General features: G+C 35.3%; 1 protein-coding gene across 1 annotated transcript in view; it reads left to right on the top strand.

Annotated features, from left to right (window-relative positions):
- Positions 1 to 24,684, top strand: part of ARHGAP15 (Rho GTPase activating protein 15) — a 624,230-nt gene that overhangs the window by 445,047 nt on the left and 154,499 nt on the right. The gene's annotated exons all lie outside the window — the stretch shown is intronic.

Genomic DNA, 24,684 nt, shown 5'->3' on the forward strand with positions numbered 1-24,684 from the left:
ACATATGACATGAAGCAGACTTTTTGAGAATTGATTTGTAATTTAAAAAATATGGCAGAACTGTGAATTATAACTATTAGTTGATTTGCTTAAATACAAAATATGATAATAAAAGATAAAATATAAAATTGGTATTCTTTTATAAGAGCTATGTTAAATTATAACATACGCTACATAATACATATATTAAGTACATATATTGAAGTCTGTAGATCTCAACACAGATGCAGATGAATGTAGAAATTCTACCATTCCTCCAGTTTGAAGACATGTCCTAATATCACCTTTGTAGGAGAAAGCAGACAGACCAGTCATGGGAACAACCCAGTCCAGCAATCCCTCAAGATGTTAGTTCCCAGCTTGATAGGAGTGAGCATTTAATTAGCCTAATAATTCCCCCCTTTCGTTCCTTTCTCAAATGTAATTTGAGAAAGAGAGAGAGAGGGAGAGACTTTAATCTCAAAAGGAAAATATTTAACTTTGAAAATGGAACATAAATGTGGGAAAAGACAGATTTGATAAGTAAATGCTATTTACATGAGAAAATAACATTTAAACTTATCTTGTATGTTCCTTCTTTAAGATACATGGCAAAATAAAAACATTTTTAAGCAAACAAATCTGAGAGTTCAATACAATAGACTCCTTTGAAAAGATACTATCTTAGTCCATTCAAGCTGCTATAGTAAAATACCTGAGACCAGGGAATTTGTAAAGAATAGAAATTTATTTTTCTGCACTTATAGAATCTGGGAAGTACAAGATCAAGTCAGTGGCATCTGGTAAAGATCTTTTTGCTGTTCCTCACGTGGCAGAAGGCAGAAGGGCAAGCGTGAGCAAGCCCACTTCTGCAAGCCCTTTTTGTAGTGGCAATAATGTATTCATTAGGGCAAAGCCCTGATGACCTAAACTCCTCTCAGAAGCTCCACTTTCCGACACTGTTGCATTAAAGATTAAATTTCTAATAATGAATTTTGGGAGACATATTTAGATTACAACAGATATTATAAAGACATATTTCACAAATACGCTAAGGTATCCCAGAAGGAATCTCTGAAATGAAAAAAAGTAAAGGCTAAGGAAGAACATCTGAACTAGTGGGTAAACCTCCCCAAACTGTAAAACAACAAGGAAGTCTAGTTTTCTGGAGTGTAAAATCAATGTCTACATACAAAATCAAATCTTGGTCAAAAACACAGGGTAACCCAAAGGTCACCCTGCACCTTTATTTACAAAATATTCATTACATAATTTCACAAAATATTTTTCTACATGTTGATATATAAATATTAAAAATATAAAATATGATTATATTAATTTTTATACATATGGCAAGCTTTGAGACATCCTATAGTGTACAAAGTGGGGAAGGGAGTGATCAAAAATTAAAAATTACCAGGGTTGTTAATATTTCTGGAAAGATATAAAAATTTTAGATTCTATTAAGTGAAATATTCTCTTTTTTAAGGATATGAAGGATGCAACTCATACATACGGGATATGTATATAGATACAAATCCTCATAAATATGTTAGATAATGTAAGGGTGAGTAGGAGGACATTGCTCAGAGGTGCAAGGGGACTTAAGAGTCTTGACTAGAAGAAGAGGCCTATGCATTTCTCAGAAACCAGATATCAACAGCAAACAAGCAATGGATTCTGGAAGAAATGGTCACTATGAAATAAAGCATTTGTTTGTCTATTCAAAAAATGCCAAACATTTAGATGCATCCCCATGGAAGAACAAAACATCACCACCACCAAGAAAACTCACTCAGAAACTTTTGATCAATTTCCAACTTCTACAGTGTCAAAAGGATTAAAAATGTCCACTGAACTTTTGAAACACTGGATACCTACCAGGCTTATCAATATTTACAATTAATGTGAATGGCTTAAATTGCCCTCTAAAGAGGCACAGGGTGGCTGACTGGATACAAAAACTCAGGCCAGATATCTGCTGCATACAAGAATCTCATCTTACCTTAAAATATAAATATAGACTCAGAGTGAAGGGATGGTCATCTATATTTCAGGCAAATGGAAATCAGAAAAAACCAGGTGTTGCAATTTTATTCATAGATACAATAGGCTTTAAACCAACAAAAGTAAAGGAAAGATAAGGATGGTCACTTCATATTTATTAAGGGTAACACTCAACATGATGAGATTTCAATTATTAACATTTTTGCACCCAACCAGAATTCACCTTAATATATAAGAGAGACTCTAACAGACATGAGCAACTTGATTTCCCCCAGCACCACAATAGTCAGAAATTTTAACACTGCTTTGGCAGTGTTGGATAGATCCTCCAATAAGAAGCTAAGCAACGAAATTTTAGACTTAAACTTAACCATTCAACAGTTGGATTTCACAGACGTCTACGGTACATTTCATCCTAGCAAAACAAAATACACATTCTTCTCATCAGCCCACAGAACATACTCCAAAATTGATCACATCTTAGGTCACAAGTCTAACCTCAGCAAATTTAAAAGAATAGAAATTATTCCTTGCATCTTCTCAGACCATCCTGGAATAAAAGTTGAACTCAATAACAACAGGAATCTTCATACTCATACAAAAACATGGAAACTAAATAACCTTATGCTGAATGATAGCTGGGTCATAGACGAGAATTAAGAAGGAAATTGCCAAATGTTTGGAACAAAATGACAATGAAGACATGAATTATCAGAACCTCTGCGATACGGCAGAGGCAGTCCTAAGAGGGAAATTTATAGCACTGCAAGACTTCCTCAAGACAATGGAAAGAGAAGAAGTTAACAACTTAATGGGAAATCTCAAGCAACTGGAAAAGGAAGAACATTCCAACCCCAAACCCACCAGAAGAAAAAAAAATAACCAAAATTAGAGCAGAATTAAATGCAATTGAAAACAAAAGGATTATTCAACAGATCAATAAATCAAAACGTTGGTTTTTTGAAAAGGTCAATAAAATAGATAGACCTAGGGCTAACCTAACCAGGAAAAAAAGAGTAAAATCTCTATAATGTCATCAATCAGAAATGGTAAAGACAAAATAACAACAGACTCCTCAGAAATACAAAAAATCCTTAATGAATATTACAAGAAATTTTATTCTCAGAAATACAAAAATCTGAAGGAAATAGACCAATACTTGAAAGCATGCCACCTTCCTAGACTTAGCCAGGATGAAGTGAAAATGTTGAATAGTCCTATATCAAGTTCTGAAATAGCATCAACTATACAAAATATCCCTAAAAAGAAAAGCCCGGGACCAGATGGCTTCACGTCAGAATTCTACCAAACCTTTAAAGAGGAACGAGTACCTATGTTACTCAACCTTTTCCAAAATATAGAAAAAGAAGGAATACTACCCAACACATTCTATGAAGCGAACAACACCTTGATCTCCAAACCAGGAAAAGACCCAACAAGAAAAGAAAATTATAGACCAATATCACTAATGAATATTGATGCAAAAATATTCACCAAGATCATAGCAAACAGAATCCAGCAACACATCAAACAAAATATATACCATGACCAAGTGGGTTTTATCCCAAGGTCTTAAGGCTGGTTCAATATACATAAATATATAAATATAATTCATCACATAATCAAATTAAAAAACAAAGACCATATAATTCTCTCAATTGATGCAGAAAAAGCTTTTGATAATATCCAGCATCCTTTCATGATCAGAACACTTGAGAAAATGGGTATAGAATGGACATTTCTTAAACTTAGAGAAGCCATCTACAGCAAACCCACAGCTAGCCAATATTGTATTGAATGTAGTAAAACTGAAATCATTTCCACTCAGATCAGGAACCAAGGCAAGGTTGCCCATTGTCTCCACTGCTTTTTAACATTATAATGGAAGTCTTACCCATCGCAATTAGGCAAGAAAAGGTGATCAAGGGTATCCACATAGGATACCACAGAAGAGATCAAACTTTCACTCTTCGCAAATGATATGATTGCATATCTGGAAAACACCAGGGATTCTACTATAAAACTCTTAGAAGTGATCAAGGAATACAGCAGCATCTCAGTGTACAAAATCAACACTCATAAATCTGTAGCCTTTATATATACCAATAATAGCCATGCTGAAAAACAGTCAAGGACTCTATTCCATTCATAGTAGTGCCAAAGAAGATGAAATATTCGGGAGTTTACCTAACAAAGGATGTGAAAGGTCCCTATGAAACTCCAAGAAAAGAAATAGCTGAAGATGTTAACAAATGGCAAAACATACCATACTCATGGCTGGAAAGAATCAACATTGTTAAAATGTCCATACTACCCAAAGCAATATACAATTTTAATGCAATCCCTATTAAAGCTCTGCTGTCATACTTTAAAGATCTTGAAAAAAAATAATATGTCGTTTTATATGGAATCAAAAAAAACCTCGAATAGCCAAGACATTATTCAGAAATAAAAACAAAGCAGGAGGAATCACACTACCAGACCTCAGATTATACTATAAGTTGATAGTGATCCAAACAGCATGGTACTGGCACAAAAACAGAGAAGTAGATGTGTGGAACAGAATAGAGAACCAAGAGATGAACCCAGCTATTATTTGATCTTTGACAAGCCAATTAAGAACATTCAATGGGGAAAAGATTCCCTATTTAACAAATGGTGCTGGGTGAACTGACTGGTGACCTGTAGGAGACTGAAAGTGGACCCTCACCTCTCACCATTAACTAAGATAGACTCTCACTGGATTAAAGATTTAAACTTAAGACATAAAACTATAAAAATACTGGAAGAAAGTGTGCAGGGAAAACACTTGAAGAAATCGTCCTGGGTGAATATTTTATGAGGAGGACCCCCCCCCCAGGCAATTGAAGCAACACCAAAAATACATTACTGGGACCTGACCAAACTAAAAAGCTTCTGTATAGCCAAGAACACAGTCAGTAAAGCAAGAATACAGCCCTCAGAATGGGAGAAAATATTTGCAGGTTATGTCTCCGACAAAGGTTTAATAACCATAATCCACAGAGAACTCAAACGTATTAGCAAGAAAAGAACAAGTGATCCCATCTCAGGCTGGGCAAGGGACTTGAAGAGAAACTTCTCTGAAGAAGGCAGGCGTACAGCCTACAGACACATGAAAAAATGTTCATCATCCTTAATCATCAGAGAAATGTAAATTAAAACTACTTTGAGATATCATTTAACTCCAATAAGATTAGCCCACATCACAAAATCCCAAAACCAGAGATGTTGGCGTGGATGTGGAGAAAAGAGAACACTTCTACACTACTGGTGGAAATGCAAACTAATATGTTCCTTTTGGAAAGATGTTTGGAGAACACTTGGAGATCTAAAAATAGACCTGCCATTTGATCCTACAATACCTCTACTAGGTATTTATCCAGAAGACCAAAAATCATATTATAACAAAGATATTTGTACCATAATGTTTATTGCAGCCCAATTCATAATTGCTAAGTCATGAAAGAAGCTCAAGTGCCCATTGACCCACGAATGGATTAATAAATTGTGGTATGTGTACACCATGGAATATTATGCAGCCTTAAAAAAAGATGGGGACTTTACCTCTTTCATGTTTACATGGATGAAGCTGGAACATATTCTTCTTAGCAAAGTATCTCAAGAATGGAAGAAAAAGTATCCAATGTACTCAGCCCTACAATGAAACCAAGTTATAGCTTTCATCCCAATTATAGCCCTAGAATATGGGGAAAGGGGATATGGAGAGGAGGGCAGGGGAGGGGGGCCATGCGTGGAGGGAGAGTGATTGGTGGGACCACACCTACGGTGCATCTTACAAGGGTACATGTGAAATTTACTAAATGTAGAATACAAATGTCTTAACACAATAAGAATATGCTGTGAAGACTATGTTAAACTGTATGATGAAAATATTTCAAATTGTATATAAAACCAGCACATTGTACCCCACAATTGCATTAATGTACACAGCATGATTTAGTAAAAAAAAAAAAAAAAAAAATGGAAAAAGAAGAACAAAACATTTTAATAACCATGGACATTGGAGTAGTATTGTTGCTGCACATAGATGACAGCCTGCATAGTTTTCCTACCAGCAGAGAATAGTGAACTTTGAAAAAGATGTGCGTATGTATAAGTTCCTATCAATGCATTTTTCACAAAAGTTAATTTGAATACAGGCCATTTGAATGTTTCCTGGCTATTGTGGCATCTAAAATACAACAAAAAATTGTCAACAAGAAACAAATAATAAATGATAAAGAAATGACTCCATCACTACCAAAACCAGAAATATATGCCTCAGGGACCAGAAAAGGCTTTTCATCTAAAATTAAATATCCAATATTTTTATGCAGTTTGAATTCATTGTATATTTCCAGTCTAACATATTCTAGCCCCTTTACCTTGCTACTGGGTACTGGGTAACATGGATCACTTTTCTCTCGTTTTTTGTTTTGCTATTTCTTATCTCGTGTATCTGCCTCAATGAATTTTAAATGGCTAAACTATTTGCTTAGAATTCAGGTATTTTTCTTAACAGATTATTTCTAGCTGAAACTGTTTCTGTCACATATTGTTGAATTCCAAACGCCCCCCTAAAACATAACCATGAAAGTAATTTCTTTCCTATCCTCATCAACACTTCAGATAGTTAATAGCTGCAGGCACATGTTATAAAAGAAGTTGCTGAAGAAGGGAACTTGAAGTGAATTTGGCACAGAGTCATGGATGGTACTAAACACATGGATGAAGTTATTTACTTAAAATTTTTCTTGTCGGCCTGATTTGGCTATATTTTCAAAATTGACACATACTATGCTGTAGACTTCTATTTTCACTAGCTGAGAAACAGAATGATTACAGACTTTTGCATGTTATGCATTTTTAAATATCACCAAGTTAAACTTAGATTTTGATTCCGTGCCCAGGACTAAGTGGAAAAATCTCCATCTTCAATAGTTCCTATTATCTTTTAGTCACAGGGCCACGTACTGTATTTCTTCCATGAGTAAAACTCCCACTTGGAATTCCAAGCATTGCATAACCAGTGGAGTATTCATATTATATGTAACTCAGTAGGCCTTCATATTCGAATCAGATATTTCATCTGCATGATATTCTTCTGAGCAGTTAAAACTCTTTAAAATCATTGTTCAGAATGGAGCCAACATTTAATTCATCCAACAAATATTTATTAAACACTACTTCTACGATTGGTGTCACAACCATGCCTACCACATTACATAGTACTTTACCGCCGTAAATTGCTTTTACAAACTTTGTCTCATTTAGCTACTACAGTGAAATCATCTAGTGCATTGAAGGAGCTTACAGTCTCATAAGTAGATTAAATAAATTGCCAGAAAAACTGGGCTTTAAAGTACTTGTCTACAATGGTACCAGTTACTAAACTGTTTTAGATGATTTTAGTGAATTGACTATTGATCTTAGGTAAAAAAAGTCACCTGTAAAAATACATATTTATCTTTCATTGTAGTGTATCTTTATTATCATATAATAAATTTTAAGAATTATGGAAATGCAGTGAGAAACAGCATTTTTAAAAGTGTCAGCTATATGAATGATACACCTTGAAGCACGTCGCATTTAAAATATGACTATTTGGGAGCTCCGGCAGCAAAATCAGTTAGTACAAGGTACTTATTCAAAATACAAACATATTTTTCCAACACGTAACCTGTGTGAGTCACAAGGAAGATTTGGCCCACAGGCCATGGTTTGCCAATTCTGTACAAAAGCAACACAGTAGTTAAAGTTTGGCTGGAGAACATGAATGGCTATGAAAGTCCCCAGACTGATCATCATGGCTTAGAATAATAGAACTTCAGAGGCTAAAGTAACCTCAACAACTCATCTGATTTACTCTCCAAATGTTATTTAATTTCTCTTTATACTTTAACATTTAAAGTATAAAGAGATCACCTGTAATGTGGTGATCTTTATATTTATTTTGATTTCAAAAGTTTATAATTTCTGTAATAGCCTGCACTGTTGGTGCCTCTTCAAAATCTTCATTTCTCTTAATGTTAGAAACTTTCTTGTCTAGAGAGAGTAGGAACTGATATGATAACAACTAAAAGGTAATAAATAAAAAAGCTAAGTGCTGTTTCTCTGATGTAGCTAATTTTCATAAACTTTGAAATTTAGCATTAGCCAGCAACCAAACAAGTATCAGAGTTTCCAACATAAGAGAGAGGAGTCTGCCTAGACCTGGGACCTGACCGTTTAAAATGTGAGCTGTAGGCTCGGCGCCTGTTGCTCAAGCAGCTAAGGCAGCAGCCACATACACCAAAACTGGCGGGTTTGAATCCAGCCCGGGCCTGCCAAACAACAATGACAACTACGACCAAAAAATAGCCGGGCATTGTGGTAGGCACCTGTAGTCCCAGCTACTTGGGAGGCAAGAGAATCACTTAACCCCAAGAGTTGGAGGTTGCTGTGAGCTGTGATGCCATGGCACTCTACCCAGGGTGACAGCTTGAGGCTCTGTCTGAAAAATAAATAAATAAAATGTGAGCTCTGTGACTATACCTGTGGAGACTCTTATCTTAGTAAATGTTGGTCTTTCATAGCCAAATTACAAGGATATAATTGAGCATTTTATATTTCATCTGGTGGTTACAATTTTGTCTGATGCAGGATTTTAAGTTTTCCATTCTAATTCTTAAAAGCCATATTTCAAACTGCACGCTACTTAAGTGTGTCTCACTTAAAATGAGAAAACTGTTATGTAGCTTAACATGGATCTATTTCTCTTCTATAGGCACCCAATTGTTTGTGACTCTCTTTGAGAATGACTTGTTAATTTTTCCCTAGTCCCAGTTATGTGACTTCACTTAGCAATAAACATTGACTCCTAGATCCTTACCTTACCATTTTACAAGATATGAATTTTAAGGGGAAGTTTTCATATAACATAAAACAGTAAGACATTCATTAATCATTATTAAATCCACTCTTCTCTTTATTGAATTCAAAAAGCAAATCAGCTAGTATTTTTTTATTTTTTGGCATATATCAGCAGAAGCATGTTATTATGAGATATTCTTAAATAATATATCTTCATAAAACAATATAGGTGGAGGTTTAAGGAGAAATAAGGGAAGAGATTGGAACCATCTGGATATTCAAAGTAGAGAAAAGATTTTGCTAATGGTTGTAATGTACACGTTACAAAAATAACATTGTATGGCTTTCTAACTGGATGGGGAAAGGCAGAGCTATCAAAAAGTTGAAAAAGAAGACAGTTCTGGAATGTTACAATTGAAAAAATAAAATTGTTCATATGACATGGACTTAGAATAAGAGTGGAGATTCACACTTTTGGGGTCAGTTGAGGTTAAATACATCTCCGAGAGGATCTGGTTGGCCTGGGAGTGAAAATACACCTTTGTTTCAAAGAGGATGGCTCCCTGGAAAAACTGCCTGGGCAGAAGGAAACAGATTTTGTTTTGTTTTGCTTTGTTTTGTTTTTTTGCAAGAATGAGAGGAGAAAGCATTCTTTTTGTTCTTGCCCCTGAATTTATCTGATGAGTTGGGGAAGAGCAGAGATTCCATGAAAGAAAAAAATGAATACATGCTTTAGAGATAAGAGGGGAAGTATAGGAGAGAACAAAGTGAAAAAAGAAGGAAGGAAGGGGAAAAGGAAGGGAGTGAGGGAGGAAAGAAAGAAGGAAAGAGACACGCCAAATCCCCTTACTTATAAAAGTTAGTCAAAAAGCAATATTATCAGAAATTGATTTCAACACATATTTAAGTATTACCATAAATTATAAATCAGTTTTAGGAATGTTATCCATCCTATACAAGCAGTTTTTTCAACTCTTTGTCTTCTTGTCGCATTGCCAGCTAATAACCAACAGACAGATTGCGCATCTCTCCTTAAAGGGATTAGGGAAGGTGGCCCAATCGATTATTTTTAAGTCTAACCAACTAGAGATGCCCTCATCTTGCCTATTTCAGCATAAGTCTTCCCAGTATGATAGAATAGTTATTTAAACAGGTATATCAGTCTCAGAGATCTATATGTATAGTTTACCTTGAAGTCAATTGAAAACAGAATATTCCTCATTGATTTTGCCTGCTTGGCTGCTGTATGTAGTCAGTGGGACTCACATGGATGTAAATAGAATGAATCAACTCCTTGCTGGCCCTGGGCCTCCTTGAGTCATGTGAAGTAAGTTTGTGATTCCTTTATGTTCAGGCACAGCCAGGGAGACAAGAGTGCTACTGTCTTCTGCTAGTGCAGAGGGTTACCTCAGGCTATGGAGGAAAAATGCTTTTTTCTTATTTTTAGACCTGAATCAGTCTATGCCACTGAATGTATTCTTGTGAATACAGATAGCACTTTGTTGTAGTGCTCATGGGAAGGCAATGGAGTAACCTGTTTGGAAGCAGCTGCAGGCCACCTGTAGAGAAAGTCAAATTAGGGAGAGACCCCACTGTTCTCTGCATTAATGCTTTTTGTATTGTTGTTTGACTTTTCCCCCCTCTGTCTATGTATCTTTTTCAACTAGAAAGATGGGGAGCACATTTTAAGGCCTTCTGTCCCTTTAAGGCATCTAATGATTGAAAGGACTCTAAGATTTGAAAGGCTGTAAAAACTCCCCAGTTACCAATGAATGATGGCAATACAAAGAATCTTAAAGCTGTTGAAGTTGAAGTAGTCTTCTTACAGATTTGGTTTGTTTGGTGTACTTCCAGCGGCAGCTCTTACAAGGTACTTTTCAAATATTCCGACCTATCTGTGCTGCTTCTCCTTGTAAAGATTTATCATGCTCTCAGTGGAAAAGTAGCCCTCAGTATGAGCAGTTAACTTTGCTATAGATAAGGGGGGGAAAAGAAATTCTGAAAGAAAAAGAATAAACTCCTCGTCTTGTTTTCCTCATCTACCAATTTGAAGCTGTAAAAAAGAAGCCCATAAATGAAATATCTACTTTAGCCATAAATATTAAAGGAGGGAAATGCACAAATAAAACTTGTTTCTGGAAAGCTTGATTTTGGCTGAATATCAAAAACCATTTCCTGACAATGAAATCCATTAAACTACAAAATAATCTCTCAAAGTAGTGGTTGCATTGTTTATAAGATTTAACATTTAGGGTTAGACTGAAGACAGCCACAGATATCAGGCTCAAATGCAGAGTATTATTCCAGAAGTTAGAGGGACCAACTCTTTTGAGCCTGATTGTGCCTCCTGTTTTTGTTCTTTTAACTGAAAATTCAGATTAGAATATAGGATTGGAAGTTTTCAATGTTCTATCATGGATGCTTGCAAGCTGTTTCAATTAACTGGGATAGAATCACATGAACTGACCAGGTCAGATATGTGCATGAACACTTTAAGCATCTAAAGCAGAAAAGTCATCACTATTACTCTAAATCTACTTAGAGGATTCACTCTGCCTCAGCTTACAAGGTTTATCAAGCCCCTGCATTATCTCAGTAAAACATCATGCAGTGACAAAATTCAGGCATTTTATCACTACCATTTTGCCACTATGAATTTTTAGATGCCAAATGCCCTTTCATTTTATAAGGAACTGAGAATTTTCCCTAATAAATTCTCCTTCTAAATGATGCATGCATGTTAGTCCTGATGGCCATAATTTAATTCATTTGATACAGGTGGGTTATATAGTCTTACTAAAATTAAATGACATATATAGAATTTGCTGCAACTAAATAATGTCATTCAGACAACTTTAATTCTTAAATACATGGCACGTGTCTTGAAAACTCTGTGCTTTCTCCTAAATGTTCTATTCTGTGAAGTTTTATTCTGGTGAATTAAAGATTGGAGTAATGATAATGCCTTAGGAAGTATAATATTTTGCAGTTTTATAGTTTGTTTCCGCCTATATTTTCTTAATAGAGAGATGCTCACCACAACCTAGCAACGGAGCTGGGGATTCGGGAAAAGGGCAGAGACTTAAAGGAGGGCTTCTGACAAAGCTCCTCGCTCAGTCCACCTTGGCACCACAGCTGAACTCTCACAGGAAGAACATTTTAGGTGGCATTCTCTGCTGTTGGAACTGGCACATAATTAGCACTTTATATATTTAAGTAAAGAATTGTTCCTGCACAGAAACAAGGAATTCCTAGGAGTGCAAGTCATAGCACCTCACAACGAGGTACTTGGAACTGAGGATCATAAACAAGACATGTGTTTTTATCCCTGGATGCTTTCTTCATAGTTCAACATACATTTTATAAATTAAAATGGAAAGCTGATTTAAATAGCATTAACAATGTTATAATACAAACGTAGTTGACTCAAAGCTTTGTTTCAAGAATAGTTGACTCAAGCCTTTCTTGACTCTTCTATTTACAATGTTTGATTAGTTATTTCATTGAATCTCCATTTCTTATCTTATAAAATGTGGAGAATACCAACTACTAAATTTTCCCAGATTGTTGTGATTATTAAATAAGATAGTGAATGTGAGAGGTATGTTATGTGATGCACTTAACGTATAGGCGTTTAATAGATCAACACAATCTATTACATTTACTTCCATTTGTCTAGTAGCTTAGTGAAAATAATTTCTTAAATTATCCAACTACTAATAATTACATTTTCACATCCCAGTTTGATCTCTGTGTGCACTCAACCCATATCAAAGCAGTTAAAAATGAAAAAGAAAAGACATTAGCAATTTATAACAATCCTGATTTGAACCACTGTGTTCGGACAACTTCTATTTTTTGTCAGCTTGCATATGAGTCATCCACATGCAGACTTAAAGCATACTTTGAAAAGAAATTTCTAATGCCAAAAATCCCATATGGTTTTGATGTAAGTAAAAGGTGTACACTTTCCTCAGGGTCAAGTCTGAAAATTGGACCAATGCAGGCTCTGACCATATGTGTAAGGAGCAAAAAAACCTGTGATCTCACCTGCCTCACTCACAGTGTCATTATTTACTTCACTTGCCTCTTTTCAATGGGTATGATCCCAGCCAAGAATAGGGAATGGGGAGGTTTAAATACTATTTGGAAAATCATTACAGATGAAAATGTCAAATTATATTAGTTTTGACATAATGCAACAGACTTATAACTATATACATAAATCTGTATCAGCCATCAATGTAGAGGATTCCTTGAAATTACTTTCTTTTCCCCCAACGAAATGTCAATCATTTTTAGTTTTAATTTTTGCAACATAGAGAACCAAATTTTCTGAAGTAATTTTGTAAGTAATTTCTGTAAGTAATTACTACAGATCCATTTCAATCACAGTGCTCTAACTTGGGAGGAGAGACTTAACCAAAGCTGTACTATTTTCAGGTGGGACAGAGTAAGGACGACAACTTAAAGAGACACTAGAGTCTCACTTAGCAGAAAACTCCAGATCTCACTTCTCTCCTTGCTATATTTTATAATACTTATCTTTGGATTAGAACATTTTCCAGAGAAACTGTGCTTCTTACAGCAAATAAGCTTGATCCTTTAGAACCAAGAGATGTCTTAGGAATTTGCAAACATCTATGCATTATCAAAAGCCCAGTGAACTTTTAGTCATTTATTAGATAAATATTGGCTACCTGTTTTTTGCCTGATTACTTTTTCATTTTAATCGATCCCATTTCCTATCCTGACTTAATATTTCAGAGAAAAACAGGCATCCCGCAAAAAAGAAAGAGAGATCTTTCATTTGTGAACTGCGGAGTTTCAAGGTCCTAATTTGGCCAGTGTGTTTGTTGCAAAGTCTTGGAATGCTGTTTTGTGGTTTCAAAAGTGATCATACTCAGCTTCCCAGAATATTTTATGCCTGGAGGATGCCACAAGAACAAGGGCAGCCTTGTTAACAAGTTGCAATCTCTCAAAAACAAGATAGGATTTGGATATAAATCATCATTTCAGCTCACAAAGCCATGTTCTCCACCCAACTGAAGGAATTCATTTACATCTAAAATGGTTAATACAGATCTCCACCAGAACTCCTAAGTGGAGGAATGCAGCTGCCATGCGCTCATTGACTCTGGGGTTAGGGAAGAATGACATCACCAAATGTAAGCATATTATCACGCTGACATAGAGGCACCTTGTTTTCCCTTCTGTGGATAGAGCAAGGATTGTGTTCTGGTCCCTTTTTTTTTCCTTCCAAAGAATACCTTTGCCCCTCCCTTCTTAGCAGCTGCCATATGAAAGGTTGAAAATGTCACTTCAACTCATGATGAATGATGCTTGACCTCTGGATGGGTTACTTTGAATTTTATGCAATTCTAAATTAACATGAAGGATTCCAACTCAAAGACTTTGGCTGTTATGAACTGCTTCTAGGGTGGATTTGTGAAAAGCAGTCATAGCTTTGGGTTTTTTCCCTTGTTGTTTCTGTAATTGTCCTTGGTAGGGGGGTTGGAGAGTTGTGCTTTATAAGCAAGGTAAGAGACAGAATATGCTAACATTTTATGTGTTTTCTCCTGTGAGATTAATATCTTTTTATACTAAAAATATTGTCAGTAAGCAGAACCAGTTTGTGAAAAAAACATTCTCAAAAGGGCAACTGGCCCACATGTCTTTGTTGTTTTTATTTGAATATAATTAATTATGTAAAGCAATAGTTAGTGGAAGATTAACAATTAGTAGATTCTGTCAAGTAGTCACATGGAAATTACTAACTAATTGAATGACTGGTCCTCTATTGTGTCAGAAAGCAGTGCTGAGTGTCATTCTTTTTATCTTTGTACTTTGTTGTGTTCACAGAACCCCTTTTTTCTAAGATGTATGTTTCACAGCAGACTAATAAATAAATAACCCTGGTTGTAATTTCATAACACGCAAAAGGGTTTGAAATAAAAACACCTGTTTTAATTAGCATTATGGTTTGTTCACTTAAAAAACGTGATAATCCTGATGCAGTTAGCTGACATTTTTAAAGCTTTGAATTTCCATCTGTATCTTATATTATGATGTTTCAGGATTGTCATGAGTTAATTATGTTAACTTGGGAAGCATTGCTTGCATTTAGAATGAAAAACTTCAGCTTGAATAGACAGAAAAGCAGATGCTATCTTTCTTGTCAATTGCTTTGTTGTGGGCTGCCTTGCAAGTTTTCATGTATTTCTGGATCTAAAGGGAAGTGTAAATCTCTATTTATTTTAAGTTTAACATAAACTACACGATTTCAGTATTCTTCTGTTTTGGCTGTACGTGTCTTGTGTATCTTTACATGTGTAACTTTCCTGCCCCCAAATTTGGAAATCCACAGTTAAATTGTCTCTTCTTTAATTCTTAATTTTTTTTGTTGTGCCTAGGCATTATGGAAATTAGTGCATAATAAAATTTAAGATAGGACAATTTTACTGGCTCAATTTTCTCTCTAGTTAAATTTTTTACCACCTTTTCACTTTTGTACATCAACCTTTTAAACGGTACAAAATACATGCAGCATCTGGGCACAACAAGGCATGTTAAGAATGGAGTAGGCACTCTAAGCAGGAATTTCCATGCTTTTGTGAGTTTAATGTTTCTTTAACATAGAGAGCAGCTGTGTTTATGTCAATAATTACACATTGAAGTAAATGTATGTACATGTGTCTCTTTATGGGATTAAGAAAGTTGGGGATGGCCTTACACAAAAGCTTTTTGTCCCTCCCATACTCATCCAAAAACTGTTCACAAAATCCAAACCCAAGTTATTTTGAGATTTGGAAATATTTCTCTGGGCAACTGGACTTCCAGGTTTCAACTGAAAGAATACAGGATTTCTATGCTTGTACTTTTTCTGTTTACCTCCATAGCCTACATCCATTCTCCACCTGCACTATCTTGGTTGGTACCCAGGATTTGACCTAGCCGCACTATGCCCCACGCTTCCCCTGCCAAAGGCTTCCAGAGTGAATGGGCCAATAGGCAATGGCTGCAGAAAGGATGGGGGCAGAAGGGGACAATGCCAGGATGCCATGATTGTTAATGCTTAATCCCCAAGTAAGTTCCATGGACAATAAATGTTCATGTTCAAAGGAAAGTGATATCAAGGAAAAATACATGTATATTGTTCTTGGCATGATCTCTTGAGTTGTAAAGGCTTCCTTTGGGCTTTAAAGATTTGGTGGGTCTGAAGAGGTGAATGGGTATGGTAGTTTAGGTCATGAATGAGCTAAAATCAAAATATGAAGGTTATAAGGCACAGTCCTTGCTTGGGAGTAGTGAGTATATCAATTTAACAGGAGCAGATAATCAGGTCTGAGTGAGGTTGAATTTTAACATTAAATGGCAGTTAGTAGCCATGAAGTAGGCTATGATGGAATTAGAAAACTTGGTCTTTAAAATATGCAACAAAGGTATGTTTAGCATATAAATACAATCTGTAAATATGAAAAATGGAAGTATATTCAAGTGCTTTATCACATATTCAAAGGAACCTACAGCCATTCTACCACTTTAAAATAATGCTGTTCATTAAAGGAAATGTAATTTAGATTTTTAGAAAATTAGCATACAGTGTATCTAAGATCATTTTATGCTTTAACCAAGATCCATCATTTTGAACTGCCTTCCAAAACATTTTGGATCAGAACGGAGAGTTATAAATCTGTTCTTGACCAAAGAAGTTTCCATTTAGATTGCAAACTACCAACTTGTTGTGTACACACAACCATTGAACCTGGGAAACAAGAATCAATCCATGTGTTTCATTTCTCTCAACTTTAGGTGTGTTTTACCCCATAAAATTTACACTATAGTAATTATTATTATGTGTAATTAACAATACATCAAAGAGCTTGGGTTAACAATGAGCTGTGTTCTTCAGCTCAGATGATCTGCATCGCAAAGTGTGACCTGTTCAGTTACCTAAAGCTAATGCTGCTCCTTATAGACAAGACTATAGACTGGAGTGGAATTTACCTTGTTAAACAAGCTGACGTTTTGGATGCTGATCACTGGAAATAAATCGCAAATTCAAGAATCCATGTTGTTTCTTAGATTTTTTTTTAATATCATAGTCTAGAGCTGTTTGTTTATCAACATCATGTGAAAGTAATTAGATCCTCACTTCCAGGACACAAATTTGTTTTTTTTTTGTTTGTTTTTTTGAGACTGAGTCTCACTATGTCACCCTCAATAGAGTGCTATGGCATCACAGCTCACAGCAGCCTTACACTCTTGGGCTTAAGCGATTCTCTTGCCTCAGCCTCCCAAGTAGCTGGGACTACAGATGCCCGCCACAACGCCCAGCCATTATTTTGTTGTAGTTGTCATTGTCGTTTAGTAGGCCCGGGTTGGGTTTGAACCCACTAGCTCTGGTGTATGTGGCCAGTGCCCTAACCACTTGGCTACAGGCACCAAGCCAGGACACAAATTTGAATGATCCTTTCTGTCTTCTAGCCCTATATTTCTATATGACTATTTTCCTACCTCACTGGGTTAGTTTTGCAAAATACATTGCAAAATTATTTAAGATAATTGATAATTATCTTAAATCTTTAAGATAATTTATAAGATAAATTATCTTAAATAATTAGCCTTCACTAACTTGCTGAATGAATTTGAGCAAGTTATTTAATTACTTCAGTCTTGAGGTCCTCACCTATACATTGTGTGAATAACAACTGCCTTTGCTTGGTTACTATGAAAGTTACATAAGATCATGTGGGTAAAGTGCCCAAAACAGAAACTAGCATGTGACAGATGCTAAGTTAAAGGTTTCTGTTGTTGTTGTTGTTGTTGTTATCATTATTGCCATTATTATTACTCAACCTTCACTTCTATGCTGATAATTCTCAAATATACCTATTCAATCTTTATCATTTTACTGAATTCCATAGTCCAAATTCTAATTGTCTGCTTGACATCACTACATGAAAGTGTCAGTAGCATCCCCAAAACAAACTCATTATCCCTGGCATCTTCTTATCAAAAACAAATTGAACAAATTAAAGATTCTAGCTACTGTTTTTAAGCATCCTATATTAGATAATTGCATCAGTGCATCAATATTCTGCTAGCTACAAACAATAGTTTGACTTGATCCTTTTTCCATTTAACATTCCTAAATTCATTAAATTCAAGGCCTCACATACTCAGCTTTTCCTTTGCATTCCTACCAATGCTACTTCTGGGCTTCATAGCTTCTTGTTGGGCCATTGCCATAACCTCCTTACTAAACTGCATCTCCTTACCTTCTCGTCTCTCGAATGCATTATTCTATTTCCAGCATATTTATCTTCATAAAATACAGTTTGGATATTATTTCCCTGCTCAAACTTTTGATGATTGTCTCATATCTAAAGGAAAACATCTAATCTCTTAGCATAGCAGTTAAGGCCTTTCCCTGACTTACAAGCTGAGTTCTCATTATGTTTGCACTAACCAGAACAGATTTCATGCCAGTATCCAACTTTGATCCATTTCATATCTCTTTGCTGTAACAGTGGTTCTCAGACTTTAACATACATCAGAATCACCTGAAGGACTTGTTAAATCACAGGTTTCTAGTTGCACCCCAGAGATTCTGATTCAGTTACATCAGTGGTAGGACTTAATAATTTGCATTTAAAACAAAGACCTGGCATCACATTTGAAAAATATTGGCTTTGTACATTCTTCTTCACCCATCTCAGTCTACCAAAGTCCTATGCACTCCATATGGACACTACCTGTGAGAAGTTTCATCAGCCAGTTGACCCATTACATACTTTGTGCTGGCCAAGTGATTAAGCTTTCAAGTGGAGACAGATTATTTAGACTCTGCCACCAAATATTTGAGCAAACTCAGACAAATTGCTTCATTTCTGGACCTCTGTTTCCCCATAAGTAAAACTGAACTAATAATGGTACCTACAGCATATGCTGATGTGAAGATGAAATGGATTACTACACGTGAAGCGTTTAGAACAGTGCCTGAGAAGTCTCATCTATCATTATCTTATCTAGTAGTTTGTACCTTTAATGCAATGCTTCACTTAGCCACATAATGATGTTTACAGTTGACAGGCCTATCTCCTTATCTAGACATTAAATTCCTTAAAAACAGAGACTAAATAATTGTGAATCCCCAGAAACATAGCCCCTGGCTTCGCACTTTATAGAAATCTAGTTTTAAAAAAAAGTTTAATTAAATTGAGATGAGGAAAGATGGCAAAAGGATCTTAAGGAAGTAAAAATCTTCTAAACAATAAACAAGCCATCCATCTTTTTTCCTCATCATAAAGATGAATAAAAATGAGGTCAATTATTAATAATACATTGAAAGTAGGTTTGCCTTTTCCTTTGAATTTCCTAAACTCAATAATTAAAATGACTTAAAATTGGAAGATTATTAAGAAGAAATTAATCTTATTGGCAAGTAAAAAAGCAAATCCCATGGTTGATAATAGATATGACCTGTTAGCAATAGTCACACTTTTATACTTTCTTTTCTTGCAAATCAGCATGCGGAGACCAACATAATCCAATTAATTGTAATTCTCTTTTGTAGAGTCAGTAAAGTAGTGCATGATACTAAAACAGCATTGAAGTCTTATCTCTGGTCAGATAATCCAAATGGATTCTCATTTTCAAACTACCAGCAGGTCTTTATAAACTTCAGGAAAATAGAATATTTTGACTTGCCTGAACTTAAAATATTTGTGATCCACAGTAACTGACTTCTGAACTCCACTTCTCTGTATGTGCTAACCATCAATTTTCTGGACTTCTTTCTCTGCTCTGTAATGGTATTATGCATACACCTGAACATTTCTCTCTTACTAACAGATTTTGTTCAAAAACCATTTTTTCCATGGTGAATATGCAGTATTTTAACACACCAGAGCCTCTCAACAGAGCTCTTTGCTCATTGTGTTTCTTGAACATACCACCTCTCTTCCATACCCTCACTCTGACTCATACTGGTACCAGAGCACCTTTCTACAATGTCACTCCCCTGCTTAGAGTCATCTAGATTATTTTAGTAATAAGGGTCTTCGTGCTCCACCCTCTGCCTTCCTTTCTCTTCTCAAAACCCTAAGATATAGACGCTGTGATTCTGTTCTCTCCAACAATTTGTGGCTTCCCAAATTCATCATTTCTTTGATCCTTGGCATGACTGTTACTTCAAGTTGCACTTTTCTTCATATAGCTCTTTCCTCCCTTCCACCCAGCTCCCATACCACCCTGGTCCCTTTCCCCACTCATCAGGTATTTATTATATGACACTTTATCTGGGATGCCTCTTTGGAGCACTGTTCAGATGAAGATAGATATTGATTGTGTGTGTCCCCACAGCAGTCTACCCAAGGTTACATAATAACATCTATCATGCCCTGTTATAATTGCTTTTATTCGTCTGAATTTATTGTGTACTGCAGAATCTTTCAGTATAGAAGCTAGATTTTTTAAGCATTTTTTTACCCTAACAGCTATAACATACTGAGTAAAAAATTTGAGTTCAATAAATATTCTCTAAGTAAGTGAATGAGTATATGAATAACCCACTTATGTCTGCAATATGGATAGGGGTTTAGAAAGAGAATACAGAAGTTAGCGTGTGTGTACATACATGGATTATCATCACCATTGGTATTATGTTATAAAATAGACTTTACTATCAAATGAGGTTAAAATTTGATAGGTTAGGCAATACAGATTATTCATAACTAATAAAAAGGAGTATGTCAGGCACTAGGCTAAGCACTGGGGATACAAACATAAAAAAAGAACAAATTTCTTGAAGGAGAGCTACAAGAGAAAACTTTGAATAAAGAATTATGGTTAAATTAAGTAGCTATGCCTTAGGAGTGATGGGATTATCAAACTAGCATTAGAAATACAGTAAGCAAGACTTGAAATGAAACCAAACGTAGACAAGAGTTGACATTAATAGTGTAGATAGCCAGGCATTGAGAACCATACACAGAAAGACAGAAGTTGGTGCCACAGGTAGGTTTAGGCTCAGAGAAAAGAAGGATGATGATGCTATTCTGTAGTTTCAACAAACTGATGCACAGAGACCTAGCTAATCTGCTTTATTTTGTGTAAGTAGTTGTAAGATTTATAAATCTCCCAAATTTTATTTTATATATTTTTATAGAGCTTTGGCTATTCTTGTAATGTGAAGTAGAAAATTTGCTACTCTTGTAAATCAGACTGATTTAATTTTTGTAGAAAAATATTTTTATCAATAATCTGTGATATAATTTATGTAGAAAAATATTCTTATCAATAATTCCTAGACATCTCTTCATTTTGGTTATCTTTAACTGATAACTAATAGATGTCTAATTTTTTGAATAAAATGGTTTTAAGTGAGAGTAGAAATGTTTTAATCTACCAGTGTTGTTTATCTTTTATTTCTATTTTCCTGAGGAAATAATATTTCTAAACAGAAGATTTCTAAGTTAGCAAAAATCCAAGTCCTTATTCTGTTGAATGTTACTATTTCTAACACCACATATATTAATAATATAGTAAGGGGAATAATAAAACCATAAATTATATTTGATTCTTGAAATATTTGCCAAAGCCTAGTTGACTAAAAATATTATGTACACATAAATTTTCTTTCTTTTTTTTATTTTTTTTTGCAGTTTTGGCCTGGGCTGGGTTTGAACCCACCACCTCTGGCATATGGGGCCGGTGTCCTACAACTTTGAGCCACAGGCACCACCCATACACATAAATTTTCTAGTACTAGCTTCTTTTCATGTACAAGCTCACTTAATTCTCACAAAATTAGGAATTCTCCTTTGACAAGTGAAGAAATCAGAATGTTAAGTAACCTTTATGTAGGGACCACCTACCTACAACAGACATATTATCTGTACATGGGCCTTTATAGGACTTAGTTTTATTTATTTCCTAGATATCATTATGAGATACGTTTTAACCTGAGCTTCTGCTTGAAACTTACATGTGTAGTATAACTTTAAGAGAACAGATAGCAATGGTATTGAAAGGTAGAGTCAATATGAAACAAGCTTTCAAAAATGACTTTGTTGAAATTTAATCCTACGGATTCTCTACCCTTTGGAGGATGTAATGTATGAAATCATCCATGGAATTCAAGCAAATTCAGAATCTGTTTGGAGGAGATGGTCAAATAAAAAGAACCATTGTGTATGGTGTCTATAGAGTACAAAAAGCCTTTGATTGAATGGAAATTAGAACAGAGTTGGAGGCGCTGGGTAAGAAAGGAATTCAAGAAATATAAATTGGTACCATGAAATACATCAATTTTTTTTATGATCCTCACTTAAAGAAAAGTCAGTTCATCTTCTGTTGTTGTTGATGTATCTGAACAGGACTACCTCTTTTCAGATGCAAAAATATCTAAAAGCCTGGAGAGAAACAAATGTCAATAGCATCATTTTGTAATATAGCATGATGCATGAACTTGTGACGATGAGATGTTTTATGTTATGCCATTATAAATTAAAAATACACAAAGCAATGACACATTTTTTATACTTTCCATCTGTGGTGCTTGCCTCACAAGTTTCAGTTGTACCTATTTATTATGTTATTATTTACATTCAAATGAAATCTGAGGAGAAATGAAAATACAACATTCTGATCGTGACTCAGTTCCTGTACCGAATATAGTAGAAGACTACCTCCTTCAAAGAGAGTAATTAAAGATATTTCATACTATCCTATGACATTTTGCATGCCTTGAGCTTCTCAGATGTTTTCCAAATACATACACACAACATGAAGTACACAGAACGCATGTCAACATGGCTTGCCAAAAGACCCCAGCAGATACTAGGAAATAAAGGATTTTTTTTTCTTTTCTTTTAAGTTTTAGTATCTTAGAAAATTTCTGGTTATTTTCTTGCTTTCTTCCTCTTTCCTACTTCAAGGAACACACACAAAACTGGATTTTGTAGACCAAGTGGTAGAACCATGCATTCTGGACATAGCTTCAACTATCTCCTCTTAAAGTAACCATTTGCAAACATCAGACTCTTGATAGCTTCCTGACGGTTATGATGATAAATTGTAAGGAATAAAACTCTTTGATTTGGGAGTACCAAAGTTTCACATTTCAAACTATGTTTCTCCTTCCTCTTTGATAGATTTCGCGGGTATAGGCAGTATTTTGGCTTGCACTGAGGCTTCCCTGGGAAAGTTTTAAATGTTGTCTGCTACTTTGAGTCCCAGGCTACAGACAAAGTGAAATATATGTACTCTAGAAGTAGGATATAGAAAAAAGAATGAGTAAGAAAATGGCAATCATGATTTTATTCTTTGTCTGGATGCTACACTAGAGAGCATTCTGCATGTTTGTAGAGCCTGAATAGCGAGAAATTTTCCAACTAATTCCAGCTTCAAATCCTTTCTCTGAATATAGGCAATTATTTTTATTCAAATGAAATTATCTAAGCAGCTATCTCTATTGTTCACTGTATTTTTTTACTCCTTATGTTGAGAAAATATTTAGGTATGATCCAGGAATGTGACATTGTCTCTGTTAAAAACCTTTGGGCATTGTATTATAATAGTCTGCTTGGGGTGTCAAAACAAAGTGCCACAGGTTGGGGGATCTAAACAGCAAAAATTTGTTTCCTCACAGTTCTTGAAGCTAGAAGGCTGAGATTAAAATCAACCTATCAGCAGGTTGATTTTTTGTTAAGGCCCTTTCCTTGGCTTGTAGATGGCCAGTTTTCTCCAGTGCCTACACACGGTCTTTCCTCCATTAGTATCCTAATCTCTTACTATAAGGATGCAAGTCGTATAGGATTTGGGCCCACATTACCTAATCTTACCTTAATCACCTCTTTAACAACCTAGTCTCCAAATACAGTCACATTTTGAGGGACTGCAGATTAAGGATTCAACATGTGAATTTGAGGGGTGGAGGCAAGAAGGATACACATTTTAAGGATGATATTTTTGTTCATTGAGTTTGTCTTTGCTCACCCTCAAGGTCAAGAGAATCTTATTCTAGGGGACAGAAATAAGATGTAATTGTCCAGAACTTTATCTATATTCTCTTTAGTGATATTTCTAAGCACCTGGCAAAGCCCTCTCCTTTGAGAAATATAAAGCAGCCTCAGTAGCTGTAGCTTAAAAAGCACATAGGGCAGTACCTGGTATGTAGACTCCTTTCAAAGTTTAATAATTAAATGAATAAAAAATAACTGGCCAACTGGTCTAATAACTGGTTGTCTAATATAATGTCCTCAAAGAAGTCTCATGTTATAGCCAAGGTGTCATAGGAAGAAGCTGTAGCTAGTGCAGCACAAGGCACACATCACTGTGTTTAAGAATTTGGAACCCACTAATCCCCCCCAAACAGATGAAACTTTCACTTTAAGGAGGTAGCACAACAGGAAAGGATTCAACCAACTTCCTTTTGATCCACTCCTTTAAACGCTAAACTAAAAAATCAGCTATATCCTTATAAACAGTGTTATTTTATCCACTTTAATATCTAATCTTCCAGTTTGATTTCATGGCCAAACATATTATTATTTTTTGGATCGATAGCCCCCCTGGCATCTCTTTCATTCGTGATGTGACTTTCATGTACCCAGCGGGCCTTTCAGATAAGGGTTGCAAATGGTCATCTGCAGTAGAAGCAAATACCACGTGCTTTATAAGAGTTTCACAATGTAATAGGTTCTTGTCACTGTATTAATGAAATCAGAGCTATTCTCTCTGTATCTTGGGAAAGTTGGAGTGATTTTCTTCTTTTTTTATTGCAATGATAAAACAAAAGTTGGAAAGATGCTTTGGAAG

This window comes from Nycticebus coucang, chromosome 7 (genome assembly GCF_027406575.1).
Source record: "Nycticebus coucang isolate mNycCou1 chromosome 7, mNycCou1.pri, whole genome shotgun sequence".
Taxonomy (NCBI): domain Eukaryota; kingdom Metazoa; phylum Chordata; class Mammalia; order Primates; family Lorisidae; genus Nycticebus; species Nycticebus coucang.